The following is a 20779-nucleotide window of genomic DNA, read 5'->3' on the forward strand; positions in this document are numbered from 1 at the left end:
AACACAATAGTGATTAATTCCAACACCCTGTTGTCAATGCCACTCAGTGCATGGGGAAGGTTAGATGCTTTAAACTGAGTCAGACGCTACGTAAAATTAGTACATTTTTGTCTTTTTGGAGTATTTCAGCTTGTCAATAAGAACTGCTAATGATAAAATCCTGACTTTAAATTGCTGCTTTCTAGGGTGGAGGCATGATTTCAAGACTGCAAGATTTCAAAGCCTCTTCAAAGGAGCTAGGGACTGCTTGTTTCATGAGAATGTTTGTTGAGAGCTCTTTACATTCTTGAACCACTGTCAACTAATAAATGAATATAAATTATCTCTGAAACAGGTTCATTTAACTCTTATCTAATGTGTAGCATTTGGCCTGTCAGAGTCAAAATACATTTTCCTAAAAGTCCACTAATTCAGGGAGGCAACAGTGACCTTTCCTGTTGAAACTGAAATGGAAGAGAAATGAGGAAACTCCTTTGGCTCTGTAGTGCTTACTGCTGAGAGCTGCCTTTTTTCTGTTGCCTTTTTATAAAAAAATTAACCCTATTGCTCTTCTCCATGGAGTTCTACTATTTATTGTGAAGCTGGTCCTGAGAGAGGAGTCGGTAGTGTCCCTATTCTTTTTCTGAAGTTGTGTCACTGGAAAGAAATAAGTAGTAAGATTTACTAGGGCAGAAACAGGGTAAGAATCAGCATGATTCTCCAGCCAAGCAGCTAAAGGTGGGAACCATATTCCAATTCATTACAACTTTTGCAGCTTGTCCAATGACTCTTGACTACACCTGAATTTATGTTTCCCACACTGGAAAATATGTTTTAGTGTGTTTATTTTTAAGAAAGTTGCAATTTTTAACTAGTGAATAGTGTTATAATTCTGTGTTTCTTCTCAGTCATAGCCCATGGTGTAAATCTGAGCTACATACTTGGCCAATCTGTTGTACATAAGACAGATGGACTTTGCTGGCGTTGGACTCAACTGTGGCTTTGCCCCAAGCAAAGCCCTGCTGTTTTGCTGCCCCAGACACAGGCTGCAGCATGAAAGGTTAAGAATTCACAATCTGACTTTCTTGCTGTGCCTCACTCTAAAGTACTCCTCACCAGGCCAGCATCCTTCTGGCTGGCCTCACCTCTTACATACGGCCTGAGCTAAGGACTCACTCCTGCTACTGTCACTATTTTTCTCATTGTGCTGCATTTTTGGTAATTAGGCAGAGGAAAGAGATGAGTTGCTCTCCATATAGTCTGACTCACAGCCAGACCGAACTACATTTTAACTGCTTTCTTGGTGATGTTTGAATAAATTCAGTATGAAGTGTATTTCATTTACTGAAAATAGAATATTAACATTTTTAAGGTTTTAGAAGATATCAGATTGAAAGATCTTAAATCTTGATTTAATCACACTGAATAACACACGGAGGACTGTCTGCTATTAAAGCCCAGGAACTTGACATAAAATCTTGACTACTTTTGTGGTGTTGCCACAGATTTCTTATTTGACCTTGGGCAACCTATCTGTTCTTGGTGTCTAGGAAGAATATTAGTGGAATTCTTCCTCTCCAAAATGCAATGTTTTCTTTTTTTCTGGTGTTAATCACCAGATCAATTGTTTGAACTTCACTGATACAGCCTGGAGGTATTTGGTATTTGCCCCTATATTTCAGATAGATATTTCCCACCCTCACCCCATCACACCCCCAGCTCCCCAAGATTTCCATAGATAGTAATTTATCTTTAAATCAAACAGAAAAATGCATCTTGGCATTTTACAGCCAAGCTACAGTCCTTCTGTTCACAGTCCAAGCCAGCAGGGAGCCATGCAAATGTAGATATTTTAGCACTGATCCTGTGCCAATACACCCCTCTTCTTAGTAGGCTTTTTGGTCTTCTATTAGCATACCAAAGAAAACGTACATCTGATCAGATCACGAGTAGATCAAGTTCCTGTCTACCTGCAATATACAGATGCCCCAGAGCCTTGGTGGTATAATGTAGGGACATCTCTTTTTCGAAAGCATGAAGTGCTACTTCTCCAAGAACAACAGTAGGGTTGTACTTTGGATTCTAATCTACAGAGGAAATCTTCAGCATGCTCTTCAGCACAGCTCGCCAGTGATAGCCAAGGCACTATGAACTGGCAAGGTGTCATAGGGAAGATCCATGAATGTGTACAATTTCTTACCCTGTTTTTCTGAACATCTGTTACGGCCACTGCTGAAGACAGCATCTTTTGTTAGACAGACCTTTGGTCTGACCTAGCTTGTCAACTGACAGTAGTAAGTAACTAAGACAAATTATATACCTCTCAGTATACTTTTAACCCCCCAGGTTCCTTGATGATGCTGGTATTTTCTGCTTGAATGAATTTATGTGATGAAGACATAAAGCTGTCCAGAAACATTTTTAGTCTATAAGCTGTTTTCAGAATGCATAAGAAAGGACCTTCAAAGATGTGGGCCTTGCTATTTTGAAATATCACTTTTAAAACAAAAATGAGAAGTTGTGTTATGTCTGCTTTGACACGGACAATTAACTCTGGAAGTCTGAGGAGTGGGAAGAAAGAGACAGTGAGAATTTCAACAGTTTGTCAATAGAAGTCAGAGCATGCTTAGATTTGCCATTCAGAATGTAAGGGAAATATATGTAATATGTAATTAGTATTTATCATTCCAATTAAGTAAATAATTTTCATCCATAGAATACGTGAGTGACTGCAAGATGTCCCTAGCTTGAATGTAACATTGGATCTCACAGTAAACAACATAGCTAATTAATACTGTCTATATAATTGCACAACCATTTCAACTCCAGATGCATTACTGCACCAGAATATCACTGAGTAATCCTACAGCTACATGTGAAGTATTAATCGCTCAAGAAATATCAATAAATCTCTTTTACACTTGCTAGTACTGTCAAGCAAATAAGTTTTGTATTTTTAATCAAAACCAAAACAAACCAAAACAAAATAAATCTAATTAGTTTACAATTCAGCCAAAAGCAGTTTCTTTGTACCTGAGAACAGGTATAATCAGCCTGCTACCTGAAAAAGGAAATAGGGCTATTACTCCAAAGAAGAGTCAAGCTTTAAAATGTATTTGAAGTTACAAATGACACACTAATGAATAAACTATTTGCTTTATTAAATGGTTGGTTTCTGAAGTTCTACAGCTCTTCAAGGGTTTCTCTGTAATTTTATGTTTCTCTTTGATATAATTTTAGAAAATAATGAAATACATCTCTAATCAGGCAAGCTATATAAGCCCATGCTTGACATAATGACATGTGCTTTGCAATAGAAGATCAAGACCTAGCTAAATGTTCCTGTATTTAATACATGGCAGCTGTAATTTCAGTGTTTGAATTTTAGGCGTAGGCCCACAATTTAGTAATGTGTAGGTTATTGGTCCTTGTGGGTGTCTCAATTCACAACCGGTAACTTATTTTCTTAGCACTATACCCTGCTTTCCTTATAGCCCTTTTAAAGACTGTCATACGGCATCGGCAAGTATATATAGCCCTCACATGTAGATCATTGCAACTCATGTAATATTGCATCCAGTGGCAATTTCCCATAATCACTGGTTTAAAATGGGGCTTATTTCCTCATTCAGTTCATTATGATACACTCAAACATAAAGATTGGGGGGGGGGGGGGGGGGAATGAATGCCAAGTTAATACGGTTTGCTTCAGATTTGCTCGTTTAAACTGTATTGCAAAAAAATTGACCAGTGTGAAAGTACTTTTCTTCAGTTCATTATTTCTAGCACCAGGTTTTGCCTTTCCTATATGAACACAGTAAAGCAATTCTGAAATACACATGTGTATCTTCACATACATGTGCTAGTGCATAGTTGGAAATACGGTGTGAGGAGGCTTTTCTTTCATCGAATTTCTATTCTTTTTTTCTTTTGAAAACTCCTTCATAATTCTTGTGTACACAGTATATTGCAGATAAATCCATTTTATCCTGCTTTCTGAACTGTTATATTTATGTAAATTATAGTTCCATTCTCTGTCAAGGGATCGAAGTTTTCAGCTATATCAGAAACTGTATTTTATATATCCACGGGAAGTAGTGAAATGTAATAGCTACTATGCTAATGGTAGTAGATAAGTAAATAATAGGGGTTTTTCTACTTCGTTTCCAGGTCAATCTAAAATACTGAAGATTTATCAGAATATACCAAAAATAATCTGCACAACTGAAAGGGGAAAAATACTCCTTAGAACTTTTAAAGGGTGAATTATTTTCATATCTTTGCAGATTTCAGTGTCATAAAGTTAAAAAGTAAAATATATTTTAAAACAGTTAATTAAGAATATGGACTGAAAAATTTCACACAGGACCATTATTGATGAGTCTCTAATGTCACATCCCTAAAACAAATGAGCTCCGAACTGGACTGCTTTTTCCTTGTGGGGTCTAGGTCTACTTCTCCTAATGAGAGTGGTCCAAGCAAAACCAGTTATTGTGTGTAATAGTGTCCTACAACATCTGGTCCTGATGAAACTGTCCCTGCTGACCTCAGAGAGACTCAGCAGCCTCCTGGGTTTCCAGGGAGCTCTGTAGATCACAGTGCTGAAGGTACCGCTGGGTTGCTCAGGAGTAAAAAATGCCATCCTGTAGCCAAGCGTGGCAACAAATTTCTGTACATGAAGTGAGCTCATAGTCTGACTGATATGACCCTGCAGCTCTCCATGTAACACAGCAAGCGATCTACAACAAGACCGCGAGCCTGTGGTCTGAGCCTGCACTATGAGAGGAAAAAAAAACATTCCTACCGACAACCTCAGGCCCATATGGTGTGTATTGGATAGATAGGAGAACCTGACACCTAAACACACATGGGATCTGCAATACCTGCCTGACACCTTCCAGTTACAGCAGGCAGGATGATAGATGGCTTTGTACATCTATCTCATGCCTTGTACATCAACACCTTCAAAGGGTGGATGGAGCACATGAGTACTGGGACAGATTGAAGGATGTAGGATGCCACTAGATGTACAGGCAAAGTAATGCCTGTCTCGGAGCACCAGAGGTAAGTTTCTTACCCTGAGGGGTTTTGTGAGGAAACAAAGCAGGCTGCTCTGTAAGAGAGAGTGAGCCAGGAGCCAAGGGTGACAGCCAGGCTAGTAGGGCAGTGCCTTCACCCTCAGGATGCAGTCCCACAGCACCCAAAAAAAAAGAGCAGAGGAAGTGTTCAGTAGCCAGGTTCAGCCAACAGCCCTCTGATGACCAGACAAGTCTGCAGTGATGAGGCAGGCCTGAGGTCAGGCCAGGATGTCAAGTCAGGAAAGCAAGGAAAAATGCCATGCCAGGCCCAAGCACACCCATTGCATAGCTCAGGCTAGCACCGCCTGGATGTCACTGCAGCTGCTGAGCCTGGAGGTCAGCCCCAGGCAAGGCTTCCCAGCTGTTCTTTGTGCCCTGACATAGCACTCAGGCCTAAGCTGGCACAGCTGTGCCCTACCAAAGCGGGCCTGAACACAGGCAGATAAACACCTAGGGGAGGGGAGAAGAGGTTAAAGAGGGGGATTGGCAAAGGTTATTAACCGGTCAGGGCAATTAGATCCTGTTGGTACATTCAAGGCCGTGGTAGTTTCGCAATTGCCATTGTCTGAAAAGGTGAATAAGCCTGTGGAGCTTGTAGGAGACCATAGGTTTCTATCTCTGCTCAGGGGAGGGAGATCATGCTGGGACTAGGACAGGCAATGCCGTTTGAGAGAGCTGTAGCTTTACTTGGCTCCTTGCTTCTTGTTTGTAGATGGTGGCATGGGGGCATCTTTCTTGCCTTACTAGTCTCAACAGGCAAAGCATCTGCCAGCAGCATTGGAGTTGTCACCAAAGGACCGCAGTAAAAATCTTTAAACAAAGTGTATAAGGTAAGTCACAGGGGGAAAGTTCATGGGGTGGGAGCTTTAGGAGTTTATGTGCAAACTAAGAAGGGCCCATGTGAAGTGCAAATGAGTTTATAATACCCAGGGCAAGAGTACTCTTCTGTTCATGCATGCTAAGGTTGTAGTATATGAACTCCAGTTTGATCCAATTCTCCGATTTGATCCCACATACGTATACTGGATGGCTTTGGGCCCCAAAGGCATGCCCAGGCACAGCTACTGGAGGCAGCACAAACTCACCTCTCATTAGGTTTGTGTCCTGGGTGCTGCCTGTTGATGCAGAGTTGCCCTGCTGACTGAGCTGGGCACCCAAACAGAAGGGTGTCACTTGCTTCTTAGTCAGGAGCAGAGTCCATCATTCCCACATGATGGCATACAGCTTCAAGGAGGAACGAGAAGCCCTTTGGGGAAAATCTGTAGATTTTTAGCTCAGGAGGCTGTTTTGGAATAATATGACACAGAAGTGGTGTAAGCACAGACATGCCTCGGGGTTTTGTCATCTTAGAGTTAAATCAGAGAGGCAGATGAACACAAACTGGTTCCAAAGAGAAGGGTGAGGTTAGCTGTGGAGGGCAGAGCTGCTGGAGCAGTTTGTGTCCTGGTTTATAGTACTTTTTGTTATAGGGGGATGGAGCTGGAGTTTTCTGGGCTCTGGAGAAAAATTGGCAGGGCAGTTCAGAAGCAAATAATGTGCATAGTTGTCCTTACATCCCCAAAGCAGCTAAAACAGGGACAGTATGAAACAAAGAATTTTTAGAAAGAAAATACTGAGTGGGAAAAGGAGCAGATAAAAACAATGGATAATGGGGAAGCTGAGAGAGGTATGGAATATATGAAGATGGAAATTGTCTGAGAGGATGTAAAAAGAAGCAGAGACAAAAAGAAACTGAAAACAGAGATGTTTAAGGGCTACCTTTCCAGACAGCATTAAAAAAGATTTTTGAATTAATGGCTGAAATTATTTGCTGCAGAGAGAGTTATCTGGAGGAATATGTTTTACTACTGTTTATAATTTTGTATGACAGCCATATGAGTTCTTTCATGATTAATTAAATCACTGCACGCTTTAGTGGCACAGTAAGTTGTGAAATGAGGAGCATCTCCTAGTCCTGGCCTGGCATCTTGATACAGTTAGCATTTTGGAAATTAATATTAAAAACCAATTGAAATGTTCTCTCGGGAGATAATAGGAATAAATTATAGATGATCATACCTTTTAATACCTCCAATATTTTTCAATACCTTTGCCAAAAGCACCTATTAAAAGATTGGTGTATCTCCCTATTCTTTACAAAGCTAAGAAATTTGGAGCTCAAATATTTTGTTGGAGACTTAATTGCCACATTTTTAATTGGTTTGAAATAATATTTTAATCAATAAAATGAACTGAGGATAGCTCGCTTTCTGGCACTGGAGCTATCTATCTAATTTGTCAGTAAAAAATGATTCATACTGAAGTATTATATTATGCCTTAAAACTGTGAATCAAAACAGCTATCTAACATTGCAGACCTATGCCAAATTCTTTGAAACAAGTATGTATTTAGCTTTGTGTATGTAAATAAACTGGTGGACTTGTCCATTGGTGATATTAGGCATGTTCATAAGTCTGTGCAGATTTGGAGTTTAATCATTTCCCAGTTTTTGTCTTTGAGTTTAAGCTTGTTGTCTAGACAATACAAGTTCAGACAGCTCTAAATTGCTATAATCTTCTTACATTTATTTGACAAATATCTGAAGCAAACATTTTGAGAAAAAAATTTAAAAAGCTCCTTCTTAAGACTCTGCACTTCAAAGCAAATAATTAATGTTTTAACACAAAACCCAGAAAAAATTATGTATCTCATATCTTCCATTTTTAAAGCTCTGCAAAATGAGCTGTAAGGAACAATTTGCAAATGCTAGGTTTGTGTCTTTCAAATGCTTTATGCTTATGTTGACCTCATGCATATGAGTGTTTCTACAAATATGTGTAGAGTCAAGGTCATTGGTGAGAATGAAAAACTATTGGGCACTCTAGTGTCTGTGTAGTTGTTTCCTCAAAGCAGCTCCATGTTGTATGACCTTTTGCATAATGCCAGTACTGAAAGAGTTGTTTGCTTTGTTTTGAATACTAAAATGGTGTAGAAGTTTTCAAAATACCTTGTTGATTGACAAGGGAAAATTGTATCCTGTAAGCTAGGTGGATTTGCCTGGATCAGACTGGTAGTTATTTAAATCCATGTTTAATTCTAAAAAAACAACCAAACAAAACAACCAACCGACCAAACAAACAAAAAAACCCCCACAAACCCCCAAAAACAAGAAAACCTTGAAACTCAAACACACATTTTAAAAAAAAAACACAAACCCCAAAAAAACCACCACCAGTTAAATGCGTGGGTGAGATAGTATAAATGTTTTAAGTACTATTACGGAATACCCTTTTTGATAAACTGGGAACTACTTTTCATCATACATGGCACTATTGCATTTGGACTCCAGATGTTAAAAGTGCCATTTTTAAAAATGTCAGGTGAAATAGAAGCACAGCTTTGAAACTACTATGTGAAACTCTTACTTTGCTTCATACATGAAACTACTTTCCTGCCCACTAAAACTCAGCCAAACAAATATGTGAGCTTCAGATTGTTTTCAAAATTGTGTATCCACAAGTTATTGGATAGATAATTTTGCATAATTTCAATTAAGTAAGCTGGATAGCCAAAGCCTTTTTAGTCCATTTATGAGTCAAGCAGAAGCAGATACACAGAAGCAATTAATTTTGACAACAAACCCTAAGCCTTTTATCTCTGTGTTCTGCAATGCGTTCCAAGTACTAAACAGCTCAAATACAGAAATGTCAAGTAGCGAGTCTAGTTTGAAATACAAATATGAAGTTTGACTTGCCTTAAGCGGTTTGGCAGTGGATAACATGATGTGCAAATAGTTTCTCAGTAACAAATATATTCAAATGTGGTTTTTCATCATATGCACAATACATTTTTCATAGCAGTACATTTTGAAGGTATGCTCTGATCCTGCATGCCATGTGATAGATATATGGGCACCTTTTACCTGTCATTCAGTTAAATGTTTGTACATCTTGAACTCTTGCTTCCACAATGTCAGATGTCTCTACAGACATTCTTGAAGGAAAAGTAGTTCAGTTTTATGGTTAAAATGGGCAATGTTTTCCTGCTCCCCTGCTCACCCCACTTTAAGCAAGGAACATGTTAACTCTGAATTGCTGTCTGTAGTTCTCTAGCTCCATTTCCAAATGAGGAAACCTTTGGGGGTTTTTTTGTTTGTTTTTTGGGTTTGTTTTTTTTTTCATTGCTTCTAATCCTTTTGACACTCTCCCTTTGGAGACAATCACAGAATGTTTTGGTGGATTTGATTGTTGTACATTCAGAGTTATTACATTGGCATTTTTTCCCTTGTGTGATGTCTGTACCCTTCCTTGCTTAATATTTTCTCTTGAACTTAGTGCAATCTTTGAAGCATAACTGTGAATCATCATGGTTAACAATGACTTGAGAGTATGCCATAATGTGAATTCTGACTTAAACAGAGAAAATGTTTATCTGCAGCAAACTTTTTTAGGAGAATGTCTATATGTTAAGACATAGCAAGCTTCTTTCTTAAGTAGATGATGGCACCATCTCTACAAAGTAACCTCTTAAAGCAGCAAAGGTCTATAACAAAGGCTAGTGAGACACAAACATTAAGGCCGCTTGGAAATCTAATCCTTTCTCTGTTTTGTTTTGGTTTGTTGTTTTTTTTGCTGTAGTTGATAGGAGAATCACGTAACATGATCATAGATGGGTTTGTGCATCTGTTGGCTTTTCTCAGCTTTTCAATGAATGAGATACCTTTATTTTAATCAGTTAGGTTCCTTATAGTCACTTTTGAAACCTTGACACCAGTGTAACTTTTTCTTCACTTATAAATTCATTCATTCCTTGTGAGATGAGGAATGTGTTTCCACAGAAGGTATTTCCAGAACAGAGTGAAAGAGCATTCCTCTGGTTAAAGAAAAGGTAGCAAAGAGGTGCCAGTTCGACTTCATGATGTCCCCCATAGTTGTCCAGGGGTTCTCTCACTCCTTACTTTCGTTTTATGCTCCTGCACAGATGCAGAATTTAAATCCCTATTTTCGCAAAAGAAGAGTTTTCTTCCAAAGCTCTGATATTGCTGAAGAATCACTAAGCTGCCACTGTCTCCCTGTAGATTTACCTTGAAGGTTACTTGGATGTTGCATGTTCAGGGACACAAAACTTGCTTTTTGTTATTTTTGTCAGTTGTAAAATAACTGTCAATATACACACAGAGTATTTAAGTCTCTCTCAGAAAGCACTGCCAGGTAAGAAAGTGCCTTTTGGCATGAAAAGTGCTGTATGCATCTCTAGGAATAGTTCAGCAGTGAAGTTACAGAACTCTTCAGATTTATTCAGCAACAACAAAGTTTACTTCTTCATACAGACTGTTTGCTTTCTTAAGAGTCTTATTTCTTGATTGCTTCATATTGCAAATGAGTAATTTTCAATATGAAGCTTGCTAGTCATTTACATCCTTGATGTTTTCCCATGATTTACTGACTAAATTACAGCTGAAGACTTTCAGTGTACATGACAAAGCTGTAGCCTTCAGCAAAAAGTTTCAACTCTGAATTTGTCAAGTAAGAGAAAACAACTTTGACACATTTAGACCCCCCTGACTTTTTATGGATGCAAATGAGCAAACACTCAACAGTCTGATGTAAAAGACTGCAGAGGGGAGCACTTGATAGGTCTCAGTTGTCAGTTTAGCCAAGGCACTTCTGGAATGAACAGAAGGAATGACAAAGCCATTTGCAGACATCTGCAACTCCAGTTTCCAAATTAGAGGACATACAGCAACTCTACAGATCGTCTTGTGATGGTGGAAGGAAACAGGAATTCATGCAGAAACCTACTAAACAGGAAAAGAGCAAACAGCCTAGCCAGGCACATGGGATGGTAACAACCCATTCAGGATAATGTCTACTATGAAAACAAAAACAAATTTTCTACATAAATTCCATAAATACCCTATCAAGCCTTTACCTGCTTGATATCAAAAAACAGTTTTCACCATTTCATTAGTAATTAAAAGACAAATTATAGAATAAAAAAAATGGCTTTTTTCATTAGAACTAAAAGACGAATTATAGAATAATAATTAAAAAAGAACGGCTTTTTATCCTCTTCAAGGTACAAACCTGGTATTCATATTTATAGGTTTAAATCTGCTATGTGGCAATCTAAATACAAAAATCATGACAGAATTTGTGTCTGGCACAAGTGAATTTCAAGGAGACCACAACTGTCATGGTTTAACACCAGCTGGTAATCCAGTGCCACAGAACAGCTTGCTCACTCCTCCCTCACTCAGAGGGACAGAAGGGAGAATCAGAAAGGAATGTAAAACTTGAGGGTTTAGATAGGAACAATTTAATAGCTGAAATAAAATAAAAAATGAAAAAATAATAATAACAATAACAGTTATAATGAAAAACAGGGAGAGGAATGAAATCCAAAGGGAAGGGAAGAAAGAACAAGTGCTGCACAATACAGTTGCTCACCACCCACTGGTTGATGCCAAGCCAGCCCATGAGCAGTGACTGGCCCACTCCAGCAAACGCTCCCCGCCCCACCCCACCCCACCCCCCACCCTGCCCGTTTATATACAGAGTGTGACATCCCATGGTATGGAATACCTCTTTGGCTAGTTCAGGTCAGCTGATGTGACTGTGTCCCCTCCCAGTTCCTTGTGCCCCTGCAGCCTTCTCGCTGGTCAGGCCTGAAAAACTAAAAAGTACTTGATTTAGTTTAAACAGCATTCAGCAACAACCAAAGACATCAGTGTGCTATCAACATTGTTCTCACATAGCCAAAACACAGCACTGTGCCAGCTACTGAGAAGAAAATTAACTGTATCCCAATTGAAACCAGAACAGTATCTACTCTTTATTCCATGCCATTTACGTCATGATACATTTTCAAATACATAATCACCTCTCCTATCCTTTAACATAAATACATAGATACCATTCCCTTAGTCTATGAACCATTCCTCTGAAGTCTGTTGAGTCCATTTAGTCCATGATGTTGAGCTCTATCTGTTGTAACAGTTTTTCTAGGTGGGCAAGATGGTACAAGGTGTTGGATTGTTGCATGTTGAAGCTAGCTCTGATTCCATTATGGCTGCACTGATCTGGTTTCACCAAAGTCATTCTTCATTGATATGGAAGTTTGAAAAGGAGTCAGGTTCAGATCTTCAAATCCAAAGTGGTAGAGAGATGGGCGTCACAAGATGCCCGGTACTAATAGGCATATAGAAATGACAATATACAATACTATGTGACAATTAACATCACAGAACTCAATTCATTGGCTATTTTCACTTAAAATCAAACCCCCTTGAGGCACACGTTGAACTTCCGCATCTTCCTACATAGGCCAGGTCCTTGAGCAAAAGCAATGCCACAAATGGTTTTGCCTTTCCCTGAAGCAGGAATTGACCCAGGCTGTTTTGCCAAGCATATTTTTAAGGTGCTTTAATGCTTTCTACAGTATATAAAAGCTTTGGTTGGGCAGGAGCAGCTAGGCTGGCAGATCCTCTGGTGTTGACTTACCAGGTTGCCTTGGTTAAATGTATATCCCAACGTCTGGAAGTTCTACCACCCATTACTTTCAGTGTAGTCTTTAACAGTCTTGTTACATCATTCAGTTTTCCCAGAGGCTGATGACAGGGAATGTGATCTGTCCACTCAGTGCCATGCTCTTTGGCCCGAGTGTCTATGAGAGAGTTTCAGAAATTCTGTTTTCTGATTGAATTCTTTCTGGGCCACAAGACTTGTCTTTCAAGGTCTAGGATATTGTTTTGGGCTGTGGTATGGGGCGCAGGATATGTTTCCAGCCATTCAGTGGTTGCTTCCACCATTGTAAGCTCATGGCATTTGCTTTGGTGCGTCTGTTGGGAGTGTGATATAGTCAGTCTGCCAAGCCTCCAAATATTTATACTTTAGACATCGTCCTCCGTACCAAAGAGGCTTTAACTGCTTGGCTTGCTAAATTGCAGCACATGATTCACATTCATGAATTACCTGTGCAATAGTGTCCGTAGTTAAGTCCACCCCTCAATCTTGGGCCCATATATCTATATGTTGCATCTCTTCTTTGATGGCCTGAAGTGTCATGGACCCACCAAACTATAAATAATTCACCTTTAAGTTGCTAATCCAAATTTACCTGAGCCACTTCAATCTTGATTGTTTTATCTACCTGCTGGTTGTTTAGATAATCTTCAGTGGCCCGACTCTTGGGTACATCAGCATCTACATGACATACCTTTTCAACCAGGTTCTCCATCTGGGCAGCAGTATCTTGCCATAATGCAGCAGTGCAGATGGGTTTACCTCTGCGTTGCCAATTATTCTGCTTCAGAAAGCCTCTAGTCCTGTAAACGGAGATCACCAAGGTATTTTACCCTCAGGCCCCAAGTCTAGGAACCAATAACCTGGGATGTGCTCTGGCATACATCAACCCAGGTTCAGTTGTATTTAAATGACACCAAATAAAGTCATAATAACATCTGACTGTGCTAACTCAACTAATTTTAAAATAGCTTAAATAATAGGACTGGATGAAATGTTTACCATTGTTACCATGTGTACATCGGGAACACTATGCAAAACGGTCACTACTTTTGACAGTGGTTTAACAGCAGAGAAAGACACTAGTGTTTACAACAAAGCTGCCTCCCAGACAAAGGCCATGGCGTTAGCATTCGATAAAGAAAGTACCATGGATTCATTTAGGCAGACAGTAAGAGGTTGAGATGGGCATAGGTCAAAAGAGAAAATGGTACAGATGTGTGGTGTGCTGGAAGTGAGGACTTACTGTACAATTGTAACTCCTGTTGTGCCAAGTGCTCCTATTATTGCTATTGAATGCAGTGTGGTGGTGAGGCGGAAATCTATGCAAATGTGAGAGAAGGGCATTTGTTCAGAAATTTAGCTCCTAAAATGAAAGTCTCAGAGACCTCCCAGGAGCATTTGGGCCACACAAAGCTGATGTTTCATATTTACATCACAAGCTGTTTCACCCTGAGTTTTCTGTGTTGTTTTTAATGAAGAGAACAGACAAAGGCAGCACTGTAAGTCAAATTCCCCTGAAGACAATGTAACTAGGCCAGCTGACGTACTGAGGCCTTGCTGAATAGAGACAAGTGCTGTTCATTCCCCCTGCTGCACTAAAAGCTGTGTCAAATACCTAAAAGCTTTGTAATGCCCATGCAGTCTTAATTTAGCTCACTTCTGTGCATGCACTGTGCATGTATATTTGTGTTTGATGTGACAGAAACCTCAGAAGTTCCAGCCCCTGGAAGACACCATCTACTTCATTTGCAAACTGTGGTTAGTTTTCTCTGAAATCTCATAACTCCATGAAATTTGGTGTAATTTCAAAGAAATAACTAGAACCACTTTCTTCATACAAACTTCTCCATCTGATCCTGCCTGCAAAATATGCAGTACGTGGTCCTAACTCTAAAGCTAGTAGACCCCTTCCATGGAAAGTGGGAGCAAATGGGGAGAACTTGAGCACAGGCTGCTGAGGGTCTCCTGTCTGCATGCATGTGTATGTGTGCATATGTGCATTTCTATTTCAGCTGTTCAGAACTGGTTAATGAGTTTTCTCAGCTACCAGACAGGATTACCATCCCAGGACTAAAGCTGCTGATTCAGTTCTGTCAGGAACAGAATGTGTTATTGAGACTTACCAGAGAAAATGCAGTGGAGTAAGCAAGGAGTGCAGCCCACTGAGTTCACTCTAATCATTTGCTTAAAAGTACCTATTGTAGAAATATAAATGTACTTTCAGGTCTCCTGGGTTGTAGTTACATTCCTAAAGGGGAGAATTGTGTTCCTATTGTGTTTTCCAGCAGCCTTCTTCAAGAACAGTCGATTCAGAGCAGGAATTCTGAAGCTAACTCCTTAGTTCAAAGTGTGCAGCTCTCAGAGGGCCCATGGCAACACCTGGCATATCCTTAGCTGTTCAATAGGTACGGACATGAGCAAGATGCCTGTTTACAATTGCGTTAGGTTTGGTATGAAATATACTGTGATCCTGAACGCTGAACTCTAGCTTTCATGGTCTGGCTTGTGCCAAGACATGTGATTATAAGTCCCTAGCTGACCCTAGGTCTGCATGGAGAAGTTTTGCTGAGAGCTACAGAATCTGGTATAAATGCCTTGGTTAGAACATAAGCAATGAAAGACAGTGAATATAACCGGTGTAAATGGAAAAAGTGATTTGGTGCTGTGGCACTGAACTGAAAGTGTGGCACAGAGATGAATCAGTACTAAAATTCCATGTATCTGTTTATGTACATAATATTACATAGAGGATATACTTTACCAACATTCCTGGAAGCAATGAGCAAGGGATTTAAACTGTAAAAGGGATCTATTCAAAAGGTATATACAAAATAGAAAAAAAGAAAGTTTCTCCTAAAGGCCTTGTAGCAGAGCTATAAATACAAATAACAGCAAAAAAATATAAATACAAATAACAGCAAACGGTTATATGAATTTTAGAATCTAGAGTCTTGCTCTGCTGTGCCATAACCAAGCAACTTTAAACACTGGGTTGTTCCCCTCTTCCCCCTTCTTTCTATATATCATAGAATAGTTTGTGTTGGAAGGGACCTTTAAAGGTCTAGACTTGTTACTGTTATTAAGAATTGCAAATTTTTTTAGAAAATGTAGGTACCTTTTTATTTTTTTTCATACATAAGTGATCTATCAAGTTTACTGGGTTTCACAACATACCCTAAAGCTCCACTCTTTTTGTGTAAGCTACTAGTTATTTCCATTTTCATCAAGGTCTATTTTATAATCTTTGCTAATAGTCTCACAATTTTCTTCATTACCAGACTTTATTTGATATCATAGGGCTTGTGTTCAAATAAAGCAATTTAGCAGAGAAAAGCAGCATTATTAACCTCTGACCAATGTGTAACATTACAGTAACAAAGATATTTGTAGTTGTATTAGTCTAATTTATTTTTACGGTAATGGAATTCTTAATTTTTTTACTGACAGAGGGTAAGACCTATGTCAACATTTAATCTGAGATTTTTTCAAAATTGGGGGATAAATTTAGGCTCTGACATATCTTAGGACATTCCAATTCATACCCAATATTTACAGCTGTCAAAAATATCTCCCTTGGAGTATAACAGGGGGAGCTCCACAGCAGCTGTCAGTATTGCATAGCCTACATGGGCTTGCACAAGGTGACTGTCACCTATGGCTCTGCATGTGTTAAGACTCTGGCCATCGAAATGCATCTCATTTTGTCGGTGACAGCATGGTGTGTCAACAGAAAAACATAAGTATTATGCAGAGACCTTTCTGGGATTGGCATGGATTATATTTTGCACTAATAGGTATCTATAATTTTTAAAGAGATAAATTGCTGGAAATTACTCTTAGCAAAACAACTCAGAGTAGAAAAATAATTAAAGGACAATAATTTGATTAGAATAAGAAAAACTGAGAATTAGATGTTTCCCTTTGACAGAATAATCACTGGGGATTAGAATAATGTGGCACAGCAGTGTGAACTACCATGACTTCCAACAAGGTTGTGATAATTTCCTCTATCACAGTAGAAAAGCACAAGCATGAAATGACAATAGTGTTGAGCAGCAATACTGAAAGACCAGTTATCAAGAACAGCCTGACAAAACAGTGTGATACCTCAAGGGCAATGCACCAGGGGTACCTAGAGGCTCAGATTCTATTCAGAATACTGATTGGCAGCTTAAAATAGAGTATATAGCTATTTTAGCAATTAGGAAGCTTGTTGTGAAAACCTTGTCCTTGACCTCAAAATAAGATGAAATTCAGGAAGATTTTCAAAATTAAATGCTTAGATTAGGAAACTCACCTTCAGAAAGGCAAATCAGTGAAGCAGTAGTTTCACCACAGGTGAAAATTACGGTGGTATTTGCAGATAAATAATTAACATAATCCAGCAATGTCATATTATTGCACAAAAAGCAGATTTTATTCTAAGATGCACTAATAGAGCTGTCATATGAAATATATGTCTGAAAATACTGGGTATTAGGAAATATTCACCTTTTTATAACAACTTGGCCTTTGTTCAGTATTGCAGTTGAGGAACAGAGTCTTCTGGCTTGTGAAAACATTTTTTTTCCCCTCTTGTACAAAGGAAAAAACACTACATGAAAAAATGTACAGTCACAATAATCTGAAGTTTTCCCAATAGGGAAATAGCTACTTTGTTAGGATATGACCACAGGAGGTCCACTGTATTTGTAAGGATGGACAATGTTTATTATTCAGGCAACAGCACTATTTTCATGAGAGAAGCCATTCTGCTTAACAAGGACTGTACTATAGTTCACAACAGTCACTTTCCCAGAGGGGTACAGAGCAGTGATGTTTTTAATACCATATAGATCATCATCACAATGCATTAAATAGCTAGTGACAGACTGTTTTGTCAATAGAGAGATTATTTGTAAATAGGACATAGGACAGCTGGAAGCTGACTGTTACTGAGTCAGGAATCACAGAACATTTCATAGTGAAAGGAAGAATTAGAGTCCTTGGCACTTAATTTAGTCCTTATTTGTGAATTTCATCCTAAATTGCCTTAAAAATGGAATTTAAAAATCAAATATAGTTGCCAATAGGCATCTCATTTCAAGCTGTAAATAAACTATATCAGAGTAAAACCAACAGGGTTGCAGTTTAGGTGCAGTGAAAAATAGGCCATGATACAGAAAGCCTGAAGTTTAACTTTAAATACTTTCAGATGACACAGAATGTTAATTGAATGAGCGTTTTGCTGCACATAATTGACAGGGCTCTTTCAGCATAATAAAAAGGAAGCATTGGAGACCCCCATGGAATGACCCCCTCAGGAGAACTGACCCAGCTTTTGGAAAATCTCTTTGGGGATTCTTGATAATCAATGGAGAGGAGCCTTTAGGGAATCATTTATCTCCTTTTAGCCACTGACAGTGTAAATGTCATGGATGCTTCACCAAAGTCTACAGCGAGTTATGCTAGTATCTACCAGGCTTTCCTAACAGGACCTAAGCACTGAATGTGGATTGTTTTGCTTTCTCAGTCCTAGGGAGAGTTATATTGCTTGCTTGCTGTTGCTTGCTGGTCAGAACATGATCTTAAACCTTACTTACTGCAAGTAACGACAACATAGCCATTATGACTAGCATCTCCATAAATGACAGTCAGACAAGCCTACTTTTGCATCAGATCAGTTGTCTTTCAACAGACACTCCAGCACTCACAGAATATCTGATATGTCACTACCTACAAAATGTGCATGAGCATTATTAATTATACAGCTAAACAGAAGATACTAGCTGAAGTAAGGGGCAGTGATAAATTAATTGAACTTGAGAGCTGGCTCCCCTCAACAGCTGTGCAACAGACAATGAAATCCCCCCAAAAATCTTATTAATCTTAATCAGGAGTAGGGGACACAGTTTTCATTGTTTTGCTCATTTTGCATGCAGTTGGAAAGGAGAAGGTGACTTCCTGAACAAGAGATTAGATGGAGATGAGATTTCTGACATGCTGTTTGCCCTCTGCATTTAACAGGATTAGGAATCCCAGTGCCTCAGTAGATCTTCTTCATTTTGTGTGTGGTTGCAGTAAACAGTGATGTGAGAAAAGGCTGAGGAATGTTGCAAAAGGAGTGGTTTAAGTCAGGTCGCTTAAAGAATTACCACCAGAGTTTGAGTGAAATACATTTCATACGAGTTTGTGGAAATGTGACTACACAAGATTTGATGGTAAGGTTCACTCTGTTACTTATTATATGGACTAAATGCACACAGATTTTCCTTTTCATAAAAAGTGAATATAGTGGACAGGCAATGATGGAAAATCCAGGTACATGTTTTCTCTAATATCCTAGAGTACCCATAAGATGTTGTAATTCTTTCTTAGATCATGGTATTTGCAATTGTTCTGTTTTTCCTAAGTTATCTGGGGGAATCATTGCATCCATCAAGTACCCAAAACCTTTACTTTACTTGGTCCCTGACACTTTGCAAGTGGGATGTCAACTTCTGCGTCATGTAGTTTCTGTTTTTATTGCTGTTATTGCTTCTCCTACTTCCTTAGGGGACTCTCCTGTAATTAAAATATCCTCTATATATTGGTATACTGTTACATTTGGAGGAAGCGAAACTATGTGTAAATGTTCAGCAAGTGCAGCAGGAGCAACTGTGGGTGAATATTTCTACCCTTGTGGGAGTCTGTTAAAGGTATATTGTACACCTTCCAATATAAAAGCAAATTTCCTTTTATCTTCTTGTAAGGGGACCATGAAAAACATGTTGTTTGCATATAGCGCTGCCATCCACTGGTGTGCAGCTGCTTGTAGTGTGGTTGTCAGGGTTGTAATATTAACTACTGCAGCAGCTAGTGGGGCTGTATTGGTGTTCAAGTGCCAGTAATCAATTTTGAGGCTCCATCTCCCATCTGGTTTTCAGACTGGCCAAACCAGTGAATTTTACAGGGAGTGGATTTTGGAAATAAGTAGTTGTTTTTCTAAGTCAGCTATGCCTTCAGAAATCCCTTTCTGTGCTGCAGCAGAAATCGGGTGTTGTGGTGTACTGGTGATAGAAATCGGGTGTTGTGGTGTACTGGTGATAGAAATTGGGTGTTGTGGTGTAGTGGTGATTTTCAGAAGAGGGAGTGCAGGTGCTGTGTGGAGTATGCGACTGTAGCCTCCTGATAGCTGTGAGGGTGAGGGTTGGCGTTTGAACTGAGGGACCATACACTGCCATTGGGCAGACACCAGGTTTGGCTGTTCAAAACATCGAAACCTTAAAAGTTCTCATTGTCATCTCTAACTGCAAAGTGAGTAGCTGGCAAGCGCTCCTCGCCCAGGAGTCACAGATTAATTTTGGTGGTTTGACAAATACTGCTCCCTCCATTTACTCCAGTGTCTTCAACTCTGCCATCCAGGTTGCACACCCAGCTTCTCAGCATCCTGTTATAGTAATAATATTGAACTTTGTGCTCCCATATCTATTAGAAATTTCATTAATTTTTCTTGAGGACCAACTGGAATCAAAATATAAAAAAGAGTTACAGTTAAGGGGTGCTTAACCACCCCGCACATGGCTCAGGTCGCTGAGACCTAGTTGGCAGCTCCCAGCCCAGAGAGGGGGGAGAAGTGCACCACCACAAGGGATCCTTGTGGGACTTATGGAGCATGTCAAAAAATAGTTTAGGATTCCTGCCTAATATCCTCATAATGTCCACAAAACACAAGTACCATTTCAGAAGCTGTGCTTATTTCCTATACCCACATGTAATTCTGCTTCTCCTATAGTGTAGGTACTTTACCTCATCTGAAAGGATGGCTCACATATTTAAGGGCAGTTAGTCCCTTAAAAGTATTAACTTCGTAATCTCTACAGAGATTGTGCCAGAGCTACTTTTCTTTTAATTCCTTTTATTAAACTTATGGTTTCTTTAGTGATTGTAAGCACCTAGTACAGCTGGAACAACAAGTACCTAATTGAAAATACACTTCCTGATTAATGATTCTCGTTAGCACACCGGAATCTTAAGTGTAGTGTATGCTGAAACCAAGCAAGGTTGTTGTGGTGGGTTTAATTTAAATATGTATTTTAAGTACATATTAAGTACAGCTGTCATAGGGTCTGGTTTCTCTAAGGATTGTGAACTGCATTCCTACAGTTCATTTGTCACAACACTGCCCATGGCTCGTGCCAAACGGATCCCAAGTAATCTATGCTGTGGATCCCAAGTAATCTATGCTGTGGATCCCA

This window comes from Falco cherrug, chromosome 1 (assembly GCF_023634085.1).
Source record: "Falco cherrug isolate bFalChe1 chromosome 1, bFalChe1.pri, whole genome shotgun sequence".
NCBI classification, from domain to species: domain Eukaryota; kingdom Metazoa; phylum Chordata; class Aves; order Falconiformes; family Falconidae; genus Falco; species Falco cherrug.